Here is a 16,558-nt window from a genome sequence, read left to right on the forward strand (position 1 = left end):
TAATTATTTTTGTGTTTGCATTTTGCAGTTTTTACACTAACTTGTGTGGTAGTGTAAGTTCTCCTCGGCTCTTGTTTTTGAGGGAACGGTTGTGAGACGTATTCACGAAAGCGATACAGGGAGTTGTATTGTTTTCAAATTCATTCAGCTCAATCTCTCATTGGCTATTGTACTAATTTAGATTTATTGTGATATTTAAAATCCTAAATATCAATCGTGTTTGATATGATCAGGGTGGCCCCGATTTGCTGGCAATGCTGTATTCACACCAGACGCGAATGAAGCAAATAAATCACGGTTGTTTGACCGCTTGGACAGTAGTTGAACCTTAAACATTTTAAGTTCACTTGCTTCATTTGCGCAAGAGATTTGTGTCATTTGCGTCATTCGCACGTGAAATTCACATAATTCGCACATGAAATTCATATGCAAATATTAGGGATGCACGGATAGGATTTTTTGGGGCCGATACCGATTTAAACAGACAACTTCTGGCCGATACCGATGCCGATATTAAACACTTGTATACAATACTATACAGTTGGTCTATTAGCTAGTTTATTTCTACATCAAATTATTTTTACTGAACATGGATTGGATCTAATTAACATTCAACTGACCAACATAATAAGAGAGGCACAAATTAAGCTAAAACTAATATAATAAGACAGCATGACAACCTTCAAAGGTGGTTTTTGCTATTCAGCATTTATTTTATTAACAACATTAACTCTTTTTTTTTTTTAAATATAATGGATTTCTTTATGCAGTTAATTAATAAACAATCGGTATCGGCCTTTCTCGTGCTATTGCCGATATGCCGATGGTTTCAAATTCATCAAAAATCGGCCGATAAATATCGGCGGCCGATACATCGGTGCATCACTAGCAACTATGCTCAATTTGCCTATATATAGCTCAAATTGATTAAAGAGCGTCTTTTACAACTTATTTGATTGTCCTACCTCCTCACTCACTTTCTAGCAAACAAGATCCTTTATATTCCTGTTTCTATAAAAATACGTAGATGTGTCGTACAGCTCTGGGTGTCCACATACAACTATGCTGCCATACAGCAAGCTCCTGGTTGGTTAACGGGGTGCAAATTTTCAACTTGCGCGATTCTTGCAAATTACGCGTTATGCCCATCAAACGCTCAATTCGTTTGCCGTCATTCGCACTGCCTAATTTGCATGAATTGCCCCACAGGATGGCTGTTGTATTGACTTAACATGTTAATCACTCATGCTTAACGCTTCATTCGCGTCTGGTGTGAACGCAACTTAAGAATGGATGTGTTTTGCTATTTAACACATTTTGTGTCATTTTAACACGTTATTTGTCATTTTGTGTTGATTTTGTTTTAAAAGTGACAGGTTCTATTTTTGATCTTGTGTTAAAAGTAACACAAAATGTGTTGTTCCAATAATAACACAGAAATGTGTTTATTCTGAGAAAACGCATTTAGTGTGTTGTCCCTAAAATTACACTGATTGTGTTGTTTATAAAACATCAGTTCTAAGATTAAAGCAGATCTGTAAACGTCACAAATGACATGATAGTCAAAGCCAAACATCGCAACCGATTGAAAGTCCTGAACCCGATTATCTCTCGGATTCTCGGGAGGGGGAAAATAAGGGGAAAATTTGTGTATTTCCAGTATTTAGATTAGTGCATCAGCAAAGAGGTCTGAATTTAAGGTTTGATGTGAGCAGAAATGAATCAGCAACAATAACAAATCTGTCTACATGTTCTTTGTGAATGGTGTGAGGGAGTTTCGAGTTGTAAATGTTACAGACACATTGACGCAGAACATCAAATTCAAAAGAGCAAAACAATCATGTTTTCCACCGTATGTGCACTTTAACAATGTTAGATTCTCTATTGTTTTTCATACTTTTTTTGCGCATTTTGTAGTTGCGTCATCACAAGTCATTACAAAACAGAAGCTTAGCCAAAAATAGTGCTCAGGTCAGAATTTACAATACAGTACATACTTAATGTAATACAAATAATACAGACGTAGCAAAAAACAATAAAACTGACTCAAACACTAAATCACATTTCTCTCATATTTTCATCAGAACACAACAAACTGTGTCAATAACTAAATCCAATATCTCATTTCAAAAGGCAATAGTTTGTCGGGATGGGTCAGCATCCAGTGCAGCTGCATCAGTTGCCATAGTAACACATTAAGCATCACTACGGTGCCAAGAAACTTTCTACAATGACTGCGAGTGTCTGTCAATGTGTGCATAGACCGGACAAAAAAACTGGAAAGTCTGTTATTTATTTTCTGACTGAAACACATTACCAAGCATTGGACTTCATCTGATTGTAAACAACATACATGTGGTTTTGTTCAGCTTTATAAACAGAATTGTAAATTTACCATCAAAGTTTTCTTTGCTTTCTGTCTGAATAAAACTCACAACCGTTTCAAGGCCATAATAGAGAATGATAGTGTGTGTAAAGGTCACCTCTGTACTGTAGGTCCCTTTGAATGATGCTCGGGTAAACGCTCATCAATATTAACTACCTCAGAAAGCCCTCCTGTCTCTATCTCATTCTGTCTCACTCTCTCACCTGCTGTCTTTCTCACTCTTCCCTATAGATCTTAAGTCAATGAGAGTGTCGTCGACCCCTGCTGTGACCCTTCCTCACGCTAAAACCGCACACAAACACCCAGTAGACCTTTGAAAGTGTCTGGTAATGATGGGGATCTATTTTTAGACCTGAACTTTTGCTTGTGGTGTGTGTTTTGGAAATATTTGGAAATAGTGAAAAGGCATTCTAAAGTTGTTTTTAAGACTGTACCTGGAGCAAATTGAACTTTAATTGTCATTCATGAATCATGGTGTAAAACAAACAGAGTTAATTCAGCTGGTTTAATTCAGTCCACCATTATTCATTATTCATAAATCATTACAGTCGTTAATTATTCAAAGTATGTTAAAAACACTCTCATTACTGTGTCTTGGTGTTTTGATCTGGAGGGGTTTGTCTGAAACTTTCATTAGATTTATTTACTGTGATAGAGTACTTTTGTGCATAACAATTAACAACATTGAATCATACTCTAATTATAATTGTTAACACAAATCAGCCTAAATTAAAGCAGAATTACAATTAACAGATGCCTGTTTTAAAAGATGGTAAGTTGTTATATAAAGTACAATTTCTTACCATTTTTGTTATAAAATACAAGTTCTTATTTTCTTAAGCTGCAATTCGTAACTTAAAAAAAAAAAATTACAACAGTAAGCATATAATAATGATACATATGATTCATAATTTGCGCTTTTATGTACAAAAAAATAGATAAACACCTAAAAAAGTATGTTTTTTAATTTAAATTTTTCACTTGAAGTATTTTTCACTTTTAAGTAAAAAAATGTAATTGTTTTAGGTAGTAACTGGAGGGACTTTTTAAGGGAAATGTACAGTAAGATAATTGGGAATGATTGGAAAATCCACAAGAAACTTTAGTTTGACATCATTTGACTTTAAAGGAACAGTATGTAAGAAATTTATATCAATTAATCATTAAATCGCCCTGAAATGTCACTAGACATTAAGAAATCATTTTCATTTCAAATACTTCTATCACTCACAACAGCGGTCCGGCCAGGATATTGTCATTTAAAAAGTGGAGTTGCAGCCCTCAACTGATGTTTATGTTGTCGTTTGGTATATTGGCCACCAGCTGTGTGATTGCAGTACCAGTTTTAGCCACACGTTTTGTGATTGCAATACCAGTTTTGGCCACAATCCTACATACTGTTCCTTTAACCAACATTAAAGGTGCAGTGTGTAATTTTTAAAAGGATCTCTTGACAGAAATGCAAAATAATATACAAAACTATATTATCAGGGGTGTATAAAGACCTTTTTATAATTAACTGTTATGTGTTTATTATCTTAGAATGAGACATTTTTATCTACATACACTGAGGGTCCCCTTACATGGAAGTCGCCATTTTGTGCCACCATGTTTCTACAGAAGCCCTTAATGGACAAACGTTTTTTACTAAGTTGTCTACATCGATGACATGTTTTTCTGGTGGCGGCTACTGTAGCTTCTCTATGTGTTTCAAAAGTGAGGGGTGAGCAGTGGACTGAGCTGTTGGTTGCAATTTGCAACCTCACCACTAGATGCTGCTAAAATTTATACACTGCACCTTTAAGAACTTGCAATTTTATATTTCAATGAACGATGCTGATAAATTTTTAAAAATGTTTTTTGTTTTACTTATAAAACAAGTTTAAATTATTTAACTGAATTTATTAAGTTAAGTGAAATCAGGTTTAATTGACTTGCATAACCAATTTGATTAAAGTTGCATGCAGCATTACAGCTTTTTTCAGTGTAGAGCTGTGGCGAGGCCAGAAATTAAAAATTGACTGGACCTTTGTGAAGGAGGGTGGAACTTAAATATAATTTTCGAAAAATGGATCAAAAAATTTTCGGATCAGCAAAAAATGGAAATAAGGAAAATAAAATAAGAACAAATCAAAAAATTATAAGCATATGGAAATAGAAAAGACCGGACAGATGTAGTTTCAAATGAATAATGACATGGTCGTCTACTTCTATAAATGAAACTTAAAGCAACACTATGTAGTTTTTTTACCTTTAAATAATGTCTCTAAAATTATTTCAGTGATAGAACAACTTTTAACTGGACAAATTGTACTGTTGCTGCAACCTGAGCAGCCTCCTAGCTGCTACAAGCACACTCTGAAAGTGGCGGTGGAGGGTAGGAAACACAGCCCCGCCCCTCCCCCTGCCTGCAGAAGAGTGTCTGATACCAGGCACTGTTGCGCTTTTCAACCACATGGGGGAGCTGTAAGTCATTTTTACATGGAAACTACATAGTGTTGCTTTAATTTATTTTTTGAAGCTGATTTGAAGTGATTTTCCTTTTGTCTTCTGTTGTTTTATAAACATAATGACACAAACATAAGTAGATTTGTTGAGGGAACTGCCACTTTAAGACCGGATAAGCATGGATCAATATTGACACACATCTGATTTCTTTCTGTATGCGTTCACTATTAGACATAACTGAATGTTTATATATGAATACTTGCCAATAATTTTCGAGATCATTTTGGGTGTATGTGTCCTGTCAAGCGCAGAGAGATTCTGTGTTTGCATGCTTTCTGAAACGTCTAATGCTATGTACACGCCAAACGTAGGGCATCGCATTATGCTGAGTTTACACCAAACGCGTTTTGGGCATCAAAATCGCGTCTACCGCGCCTAGTTTGCCGCTTGAACACTTTGAATGCATTCGCAAAATCCGCTTCTTGTGGGAGGGGCAACTGCTGTGCGAGTGTCTGTTTGCAAGATGACTGATGTTACTTGTGCATTTATCAAGAGAGTTACCAGTTTGTATTGGGTAACCTTACTATAGGGGGAAAATAAACGGCGCGGGTCGATAAACGTCACGTGACTCAAAAGTGAAGTGTGTATTACAACTTACCAGGTTGCCCAAAGTCCTTACTGACACTCTTCCAAGCGAGGTCCTTTTTATTCCTGTCTCCTCTATAGAAATAACAACTTGTGTCATATAGCGTTGAGTGACTGCTTGAGTGAGTGACTCCGGGCGGGGCTGCCACCACAGCAGCAGGCAGGCTCCTGATTGGTTAACGCGGCGCGAAATTCCGCCAAAGTTTACATTTTTCAACTCGGGCGTCAGCCGCAAATTCGCGTGAACCGCAAAATGCACAAAAGCACCATTCGCGTGTACTGCGCACAACGCTCAATTCGCGCCTTTCGCGCGAATGAGGCGGAAACGCGTCTTCCGCTCCGCGCCGAACGCCTCTTCCGTGCCGTGGGACCTCCTGACGCGCGTCAACGCATCTGCACATTGACTTAACATTGAAATCACTCGCGCTTCACGCCTCTACCGCGGTTGGTGTAAACGCACCATTACTCGTCTAGATTACTCGCGGGGTTTAACTTCGTGTCATGAGAATTTTTCGCTTGAATTGAATATTTGTTGACTTGGGTAAAGACACGCTTGAGGCGACTAGCGCTTGTTTCCGCGGCAAACGCTCCGCTCATGTCGCGTCATTCGCATCGCCCCACGCGAGGACGTGTCTGATCACGTCTTTGCATTGACTTTGAATGTAATCTACTCGTGCAAATCGTTAAACTCACGTCTGGTGTGAACCCACAGTAAGGGGCCGATCACACCAAAGCATTTATGGCAGTTGCAAGCACCTTTTTTGAATGATTTTCAACGGGCAGTGAGCGATATGCGCGCTGTTTATGCGCACCAAATGCCTTACGTTTTTGCCGTTTGCCGCAGCTCATGTGTTTGAAGAACTGCAGAGAACGGAAAAGCAGCGATGTCATTCGCGTCTTTCCATTGTCCAATCGAATGAGGGGAGAGGCGGGCCTTCCTTTGTGGTGAGGGAAGTTTACAGTTGTTTGGAATAACAAATGCATGTTTGTGCACCTCTCACCTTCGATCAAGGACAGAGCAAGTGCCCTCTTTGAGCTCACGCTTCAATATTTGACTGACAGGACAGCTGTGTCGGTGGTTGCCTAGCAACATAGAAAGCCACACCGCACTGCTCTTTTTAAAAGTGACCAAAAAAGGCAGTGCGGCGTGAGTGATTGGCCCCTCATGAGTGTTTGTCCATTTGAGTGTGTGAGTGTACGTCTCTGCGCAACGAAAAAAGCTTACTTTAACATCTTGTGCTCATGGCATGAATGGTAACATTTGCAAGGTTTAGAAACAAATGCAAATGATAAACTTTTGATATAAATTGTTATTTCTTTATGATGCGTATTTGAGCGATAATTATTAAAGAAATTCTTAAGATTTCTTTTGCTTTAATTTTGTGTCTCTTCTGACTGCGTGGGCCAGCCATTAATCTGGGTAGGCCAGTGCCACCCTGGCACTTATGTAGCCTTGCCACTGGTGTAGAGAGGCAAATGTATCAGATAAAATTATACTGTTTCCTAAAAATAAAAAGTAATTTACATTCATGCATTTGGGAGATGCTTTTATCCAATGCCAGTTACATTCTATTCAGGCTATACATTTACATTTATACTATATATATATATATATATATATATATATATATATATATATATATATATATATATATATATATATATATATATATATACCTGTGTATATTATTTTAAAAGTATATGTGAGGCAAAGTTTGTGTGTGTGTGTGTGTGTATTTGGTTTCCATGGCAACATATAATGGCTGATTTGCTGTAACCGAAATAGTTTGATGACTCATTCTGCCGAATCTGTCCAATCAGGAGAGAGCTTTTCTGCCTCATACATGCATACAAGCACACATACATACCACAAACACACAACACACACACACACAAACACACAGATGATGCTTGGTTAGAAATCCGTTTCTAAACTCTTTCTGTGAGATTTCAGAAATATTGTTTTGTTTATTTTGTCTATGTATTAAATCATGGTGTTGTGTTATAATAAAAATATATTTGGGGATGAATGGCATTATTAGGCTTAACACGATGTAATCAATACTGAGTTATACTGCTATATTCTTAATATGCCGTTTAAGTTGTTTTATGAAAACATTTATTACACACAACATATTTAATACTAAACTTTTACTTTTATTTTATTTACTTTTATTCATTTTGTTTAGCAAATATCACCATCAAACACATCCAGTCATTGTTTTCCTGTCATTGTTTGTATCACTCTGGGTCTCTCTCTCTCTCTCTCTCTCTCTCAGCATCACTATGGCAGTAAAAAGCTTATTACATTAAGCAACTTCATTGGCAGTCAAGGTAAAGCCCTGTTGCCATGGTTCACCCGTGACTGACAGCTGTGTTGTCATGGTAATGAAAACGGCAAGTCACTTTACTCAAAGTGAAAACTCATCATGACTTCTTACAAAGCAGAGGTTTGACTTTAAAGAAGTGTGTGAATGCGTTTAAGATCAGAGCGAGCTCACACTACTGTACTGTGTCACATGAAACAAACGTCTAAATGATCAAGTGTACAGTACAGACTATAAATCTAATGCATACGGTCTAAGCATCGTGTGAGATGATGTATCCCATAATGCAACGTACCTAACCTAATTTCCAGTGTGAGGAATATTTAACATCTGCTGCTTGTCGCAACGTTAAAGCATTTTTATAACAAATTAGATTACAAATGCAACACTAACTGACTAGTTATAAAATGCTGACTAGATGCCACTTTCAGCATTAAATATGCATGCATTGTATAAAAGGGGACGAAAATCCATGTTTGAGTGCTATAATTGGGTCCCCAGTGCTCAGAAAATGTGAAAAAGATCAACCCAGTAACTTAGTTTTGGTAGACCATTCTCTGCAAGCATGTGAAAAAATAGCTCATTGAAATTTGTCCCCCCTTGTGATGTCAGAAGGGGATAATACTGCCTCTTAACCAGATCAGCTTATTTGCATTTAAAAGGACACGTTTTAGCCTTTTTGCATTTAAAAACGGCACATTTTGCACACACCTACAAAGTGACAATTTTAACATGTTATAATAAATTATCTATATGATAATTTTGAGCTAAAACTTCAAATATGTACTCTGGGGACACCAAAGATTTATCCCTTTAAAGGTGCAATAGTGCACTCATGAAGCATACTTAACATTCTTGCATTTACAATTATGCGCTTTCATTCAAACTGGCTTGCGGCGCATCCAAGCTATACATTTCATCAGTATGTGTGTTCCCTGGGGATTAAACCCATGACCTTTGACCTGCTAATGCACTGCTTTCATTCTGAACACAACCACAGTCTATAAAAAAATCTGTTTAAGTGGATATTAAAAGCAATGGCAGCTAGCCTGTAAATTGTAGGACAACAGCACAATAAAGAGAGGAAAACACTTCCTATATCTTCTGTTGTTAATGGTCGTGTGTCAAATCAAAGTCACTTAGTAGTAGATAAGATTACGCACACACCAAACTTTACAGGTTACTCGTCCTACCCACATGTTAAACCATCATATTATTAAATCGTAATGTTTGCTTTCTGAGCCACCTCATGTCCTGAAGCAAAACCATTAAAAAAACACAATCTCTCTCTCTTTTTGTAGTGATGTGATGTGCATTTACTCTCTGTTCGAGTGTGTGGTTAATCAATCCGTATCTGACCTGTTGATCCAATGGCTACTCCATTCTCTCTCTCTTTGATTAATAGCTCAGTTGTCATTATAGTCCCATAGTGATTTTATTAAAGTAAACTGTGTTTTTTTAGTGCACCACAGAACCATCGATCCACACACACACATACAGAGCTATTTGATATTCTGATGTCACTACTAGTGGCAGGTATTGAGACGAACACGTATGAAATAATCACACAGTCGGGCCAGCAATGATGATGATGATGATGATGAAGACATTACTGAAAGACGTGACTGAATGACACAACCACAAAGGTACACAGAGTGTTAGTGATGAAATCAGCGAGTACACTAGTAATGCATGATACAGTTGTGTGTTCTCAACACAATTCCTTCCAAGTTTTGTCGTTTTAACAGCCACAAGTGACATGCGACAGGATGTCTTATTTGTTGCTTTCTTTGTATTTCTGTCGTGTCTCAAAATGGGTAGCGCTGCCCACACTGTACAGAATACTGTGATCCATAATGCATTGCATTCAACTTGACCTTCTGTTTTCAGTCTGACAAATAAACCTGATACAATATCTATTATAAGTGTATACATTGTGCGTAAAACACACAACAAAAACCTTATTCAATGTCTTGCTGTCGGACGTCAACAAAGACCCTCAAAAACAGCATCGTGACTTATTTGAAACGCACTTTATAGAAAGCATGAAAGATCACAATTTAAAATAAAAACGTTTAAAGGTCAATGTTTATAGACACAATTATAAACACATTTCAGTAATGTAAAGTCAATGTTACTGAACATTACTCTGTTTGTGGCCAACGTGATCTCATGTGAATACGTGTATTTTTACGTAAAAAGTGTGGTTGTACCACACGTACATTTACTTACTGAAACGTATAATATAGACGTCTTAAAATGACTAATATGTTAATTATTGTTATGTATTAACAACTTTAAAGACGTACAAATTTGTACATATTACTATGCATAAAACTTAACATTTTGGGAATTGGTGTTTCGAACTCATATTTATGTTTTCAGTCATTTACACTGATCTATATAAATGACTGGATTGCGCATGACGTCACACTTGTGAAGCCACCGCGCCGCCATGTTGGTATACCCAAACGTTCTATTAAATCAATGGACGTTATCAGATTTTAATGATAAAACATCACTTTACTCGTCTTCGTTTTTATATGTGAAGTTACCATGCACATTATTACAACACAAACGTCCAAAGCATGTAAATAGTTATTTACTGAAAGTTGTACAATTTGCGTTTTAAACAGTTATTATACATTCATCTTTATTATAGTATCAGATCAGCAGACAGACCGCAGCATATTTAGTATTAATGACAATAAACGTGCTCATTCTGAAATCTAAATAAATAATCATGCTTTGTACCGTATGTGCATGCAATAATTTGCTAGTTTTGTAATTATGTTATCTAAACTTACATGTTACCTAAACTTATTTAGAGAAATAACGCTGACCGTCACAGTGTAGCTGAATGTCAAAAAAAGCTTTATTTATACCCGTGTCATTAACAAATGCAACAGACACACTCACTTTAACGTTTTTTTCTAAATCCATTATCCTGCCCGATTAAAACATAAACATTGCAAATAACACCAGAATTAACAAATAATTAACGTACACATATCCTAAAAATTAACCTTATGTAACTTATACGCTGTAAAGGGGGTAAATTTTGATCATAATTTTGAATGGAAGTCAATGGCGCTCTCTGCCGGTTGGGTATACCAAGATGGCGGCTCGAACTCTGCGCTGGCTTCACCTCACTCGGTTACGTCAAGCGTTCTATGCGCAATCCAGTCATTTATATAGATCAGTGGTCATTTATTGATTTTTTTTTCTTATTTATTTATTTATTTAACCCAGTTTACTCATTTACCTGAAATGTTCGCGACTTTCGGAGAAAAACACAATGTTAAACAAAACTACACTTTAAAGCAACACTAAAGAGTTTTTACTCTTTGCTCCCCCTACAGGTTGGAAGCGGAATTGTCTATTACCACTGTCGTAAACAATTTAGCCTACTGCAGCAAAGCTGGCTCTGATTGGATTGTAGGTCTGTCGTAAAGCAAGTTTTTGTAGTTTTCACTCGAACTACAGGACCGCGACCCGACGGTTGGAAACTTCTTTAGTGCGGTTTTGGCCGATAGAGGGCTGTAAAGCGAATGTGAAAGTTTTGTTCACCCTGTTTCGAGTGGATGAACGACTGAAACTTAATTTTAAGGTAAAAAAAACTCTTTGGTGTTGCTTTAAAACCCTGAAAAAATTTTTTTCGTTTAACATTTAACTATTTTTGTAATATTTACTTTGTTTTCCATGACACACAAAAACACGTTTTCTCCTATGCAGTCTTTCCTATACAATAATAATTAGTACACCACACAATTGTATTCATTTGCTGTATCCACATTTTTAAAATTCATGCGATTGCGAGGAACTGATCCAAATTCAGCCCTTCATCCAGCGATCTTAATCCCAATATTTAGGAGCAACCGTAAACGTCAAATCTCGCATTTGTTATGAATTTGAATTCTAAGAATGCATTAGAGAGCACCTATTGTCCGATTTACGATTTTACATTTCCTTTGGTGTTTAAGTGTGTATTAGTACATGTTAATGATATGCAAAAGGTACAAACCCCAAAGTAAACGATGACGCAAGTTATCATTTCCAACGTAAAACTTCCTGGGATTGGTGATGTAGTAAAGACTGTAAGTTAACTCCTGTTAGCATTGCATTGTGAGTGAATCTTTCAAACATAGTAAGGAGCTTCACATTTCCTGCTGACGTCAGAGGTATTCAGGCCAATCACAATGTAAAGATTAGCTGGCCAATCATGGAAACCATGCTTTTCAAATCATTGAGTTTTGTACGAAATCTGTGCGTTTCAGGAAGAGAATCTGGAGCTACAAAAATGTACGGTATGTGGAAAATAATGTGTTTTTTGAACCATAAACTACGCAAACACATTGTATTATACAAAATACACAAAATAACGTTGTTTTTTTAGCAATGAAATAGGTGCTCTTTAAATGTTTTACGTTTTGTAGCTGTAAAAAGTATAATAATGCTACGATTAAATGTTGCAAATACGTCTACATTGTACGCTTCAGCATCTTTTTAAACGTACATAAATTACGTTTTGTGTTTTTGAAAGTTACGTGTTAATACTACGTACTACGTATTAACAGTGAAACCAGGCTGTTGCACCACGCTAGGCTTGTACGGCTTCATGTGGCGCTGCAAGAACCGACAGGCAGATGACATCACAGTACCGCGCTAACATCTTGCTGAGCTTGTTGCAGTGCATTCTGGGATTGCCTTATGCTTGAAGAATGCATGTGCAGTGCTTTGTGTTGTTTGCATTTTGTTTATTATTCATCATTATCTCTTTGTTAATTAAAGATTTTACAGTTGACTTGATTTTATGAGTTTATGATGGGATTGCTTGAATTACATTTAAATAAACATTTGAATCCAGATTAGAAACCACTGCCATGCTGTCAGCCTTGTTTACCCTGAAGTTTACGGCATGACATCCGACAAATTGATTATTATTTAAAGGGGACATCTGACTTTTTCCATGTTTAAGTGCTATAATTGGGTCCCCAGTGCTTTTCTCAACCTAGACAATGTGGAAAAGATCAACTTAGTAACTTGGTAAACCATTCTCTGCAAGCATGTCTCCCCTTGTGATGTCAGAAGGGGATAATACCACCTCTTAATCTGCACTATCCAACCACAGCACTGCCATTTAGTGCAGAGATCAGCTCATTGTAACATGTTATAATAAATTATCTATATGGTATTTTGAGCTAAAACTTTACATACGTACTCTGGGGACACCAAAGATTCAAGTCTTGTGAAATGTCCCCTTTAACTCTTTCACCGCCAGCGTTTTTAAAAAAAGTTGCCAGCCAGCGCCAGCGTTTTTCATGATTTTCACCAAAGTTTAATGCCTTCCAGAAAATGTTCTTCTTTAAATATATAAACATACAATATACCAAATGAAAGAACAGACCCTCTGCTTTCAAACAAAAAAAAAACGTTTCATTATACCTTCAGTGGTTCGTTTGTAATCATCTTTTTAATATGGGTAGGTTTCAGCAAAAACACCACATTTTGAGCAAAAAGCAGAGATAATTCCATTTTTGTGACGGACTTTTCATAGAGATCCCATTCAGAGCGATCTTTAAAACAGACACGGACATGCAGCCGCTTGCCATAGGGCAATACTTCCGGGTTTAAAAAGTTGCGGAAGGGCGCCACGTGGTGGATAATAGCGGTATTGCGGAAAGACGGAAAATCTCGTCATTGGGGAAGTGTTTTCTCTTAATTGACGAGATATCTCGTCAATGGCGGGGAAAGAGTTAACTAGTTCTGGTCATGTTTGCTTATTGGTCTACTCAACGTAAAATACACAGTATGAAGCACCAGTTCACAACAACCGTAGAGAAAAAATATTACCCTCAGTTTACGTGTCAAGGACTACATAAATATTTGCGTCTTTGATATTTTACGTAGTCACTATTTCATGACCTTGAATGTCTTAAATGCAATTGAAAATGAAATCTCTCTTCTGCATTCTTCAAGATAAAATAACATTCCTCGATATTGATCAGTTCTTTGGCAATGCTTTTGAGATAACAGTTAATATTAGTAATTAACAAGACCAGTGACTCGATAATAAATCATGTCCTCAGTACAACAAGTTTAACAGCAACAGTGGTTTGTTCAGATCAGTAACTATAAGCACCAGCCACAGTGATGCTTCAAACACTACTGATAATGAGCTCTTACCTCTGAATAATTTATTCCTGTCATTAATGAAAGTGTTTTATCTTAATAAATGTAATGTCACATGTAACTGTGCGGCGTAAAAAGGAAATCAAGATTGAGAAACAGCTTTCTGATTTCTGAGCTCCAAGCAACAGAGAGGCTGGCACGTCATTATCATCATAAATCACATCTAACTGTTTTAATAAGTCATATAATTCTCAAACTGTAGTGTAAAATGTGTCACAGATTTTCTGCTATGAAAAGCGAGCAGGACATGGCAGTTTTAGGACACGAGAATAGATGCCTGGACACATTACAGCCATTTGCGTTGTCAAATCTGATCGATGGCTTATTTGAGCTTTGGGTCAAAGCCAAACCTGTTTATTAAAGAATCAGAATCTGAATCAAGCTTATCCATTGTTAAAGGCCACATATTATGCCCATTTGTACAAGATGTAATTTAGGTCTCAAGGGTGCCTAGAATGTATCTGTGAAGTTTAAGCTCAATATACCCCACAGAAATTTTTTATAGGATGTCCAAAATGTCCATATTGCACTAGGGCTGTCACTTTTTATTCGATATTCGAATATGCATTCGAACATGACGTGAAATATCCGTATTCGAACTATAAATAAACCATCCGGTTTTTTAAATGCCATGTGTAGCGCATTTTTTACAGTAACACCTCGTAACAGTAAGAATGCTGAGAGTGAGACCGACGACGGCAACTGTGCGCAAGAGAGGGAATCAAATGGGACCAACATGAACCTAATGTGCATGTCAAGATAGAATTATAGTTTGTATATAAAATGACATATTGTTTATAGTGTTAAATATTATAGCAGTATAAAAAGCTTGTGTTAATACGTTCGCATTATGAAATTAGCATGTATGAAGATAATTTCATATTTTTTTTACAACGCAATGTAAACTTTATATTAAACAACAACAGCATTTGTCTTGTAAACGGATTTGAAATGATCATGTGCAGACTTTTGCGCATCACATTGACGACAATTGAGATCTGCTTAAAGTGGTAAGTTTAATTTCATCTCAAGTATCAAAGGGTTTGTGCTCTCTATCATTGAAAACGGGCAAGCAAACAGCACGCGCAGGGTTAATGTACTTGTGAATGACGGCTCACAAACGCGCGGGATGGGCTTTGTATGTGTGCTTGTTGTCAGTGACAGTTCTGGTCACAAACACGCTCAAGCGCGGGGTATGTGTGCTTGTCAATGACGGGCATTAAATCCGCGGAATTCCGCGGAGTTTTCTGCCGAAATCTGCGGGCGCGAATTCCGTTTGCGTCTGCCTATATACTCCTGCTGCTATTTAAGTTGTCACGTTATTGTTTGTAACTGTTCTGAATCATTTTTATATATATATAAGTTTGTTATTCATAAGTTGATAACCTGCTGTTTCAAACATTAAGTAAAAAAGTAATCCAGACAACCCTGTTTATGTCTGTCACTGTTAATAATTTTGTGATTGAATCTCCATTACGGTGGGTTTTTGATGCGCATGGGGGGGCGGAGCCTAGATATTCGAATATATTCGGATACATTGCATGATATTCGAAATCCGTTCGAATTTGATTTTTCTCAAAAGTGACAGCCCTATATTGCACTCAAAAAAGTTATTCAAGCACTTCTTAGAAATGACACATTAAAATTGTGTTCAATTAATTTAAAATACCTCATATATTTAATTAGTCTAACACAAAATGAATATGTCCTTTAATTTATTGATTTCTTTTTAATTGTGTTAACACAATTAGTTTGAGTTTGTGTTCTGGAAAAAGAATTTCCCAGCATGCTTTGCATGCAACTGCTTTTGGAGAGTAATGTTTTTAATTAAGTGTTATTTTATGCATTTTTAGGTAAAGAGAAAGACTTAATAGTGTTTAATGTCCATTTATCTTATCGATTTAGAAGCGTTTGTGTTATATTTTTTCAAATTGTTTGGTTACCATTGTGCAGTAGAGTGGCGCGTGTGGTTAGGTTGTGGATGTGACGTATTTCTCTCAATGAGCACTGACTGTGTTAATGCCTGTTTGGAGATCAGTCTCTACTCATATGCTCATCCAAAGTATCATATGTTATTATTATTAGCATGCTAACATGTGCTTATGCTAGTAAGTATGATATAAAAGTATTTAAAGCTCACATAACACACGCTGTTTCTGCATTTCTATTATATTATATTAATCTGGAGTACCTATGGAGTAGTATGACATCCTTTATATCTCTGAAGAGTCTTTAGTTTAATCAGATATATAAAAGAAAGATTAGCTTTACCGAATCTTTCCGATAACGTACGAAAAAATGAAGAAGGAGGATTTTTAACATGGAAGGAGCGAGTACGAGTCATGCAACACTATACAACACTGTTTTAACTTATGATTCACTACATGTTCGTGTCATTTATATAATATACACGCGCCTATTTCCAACATAAGACAGAAGTCTTACTTACACAAACACACACGCAAAACTCTGCTGCTAATCCGGATAATAAACTATATCCATTGTTTCCATAAGGCTGGATGTCTTCTCCTTACATCCAAAAACACACTTCTTGTTGTGC

The 16,558-nt window shown here is 36.7% G+C and overlaps 1 protein-coding gene across 10 annotated transcripts in view; it reads left to right on the forward strand.

Moving 5' to 3' along the window:
- gria4a (glutamate receptor, ionotropic, AMPA 4a) overlaps nucleotides 1-16,558 on the forward strand; it is a 120,051-nt gene that overhangs the window by 9,772 nt on the left and 93,721 nt on the right. The window lies entirely within an intron of this gene.

Source organism: Paramisgurnus dabryanus, chromosome 8, assembly GCF_030506205.2.
Source record: "Paramisgurnus dabryanus chromosome 8, PD_genome_1.1, whole genome shotgun sequence".
In the NCBI taxonomy this organism is placed as follows: Eukaryota; Metazoa; Chordata; class Actinopteri; order Cypriniformes; family Cobitidae; genus Paramisgurnus; species Paramisgurnus dabryanus.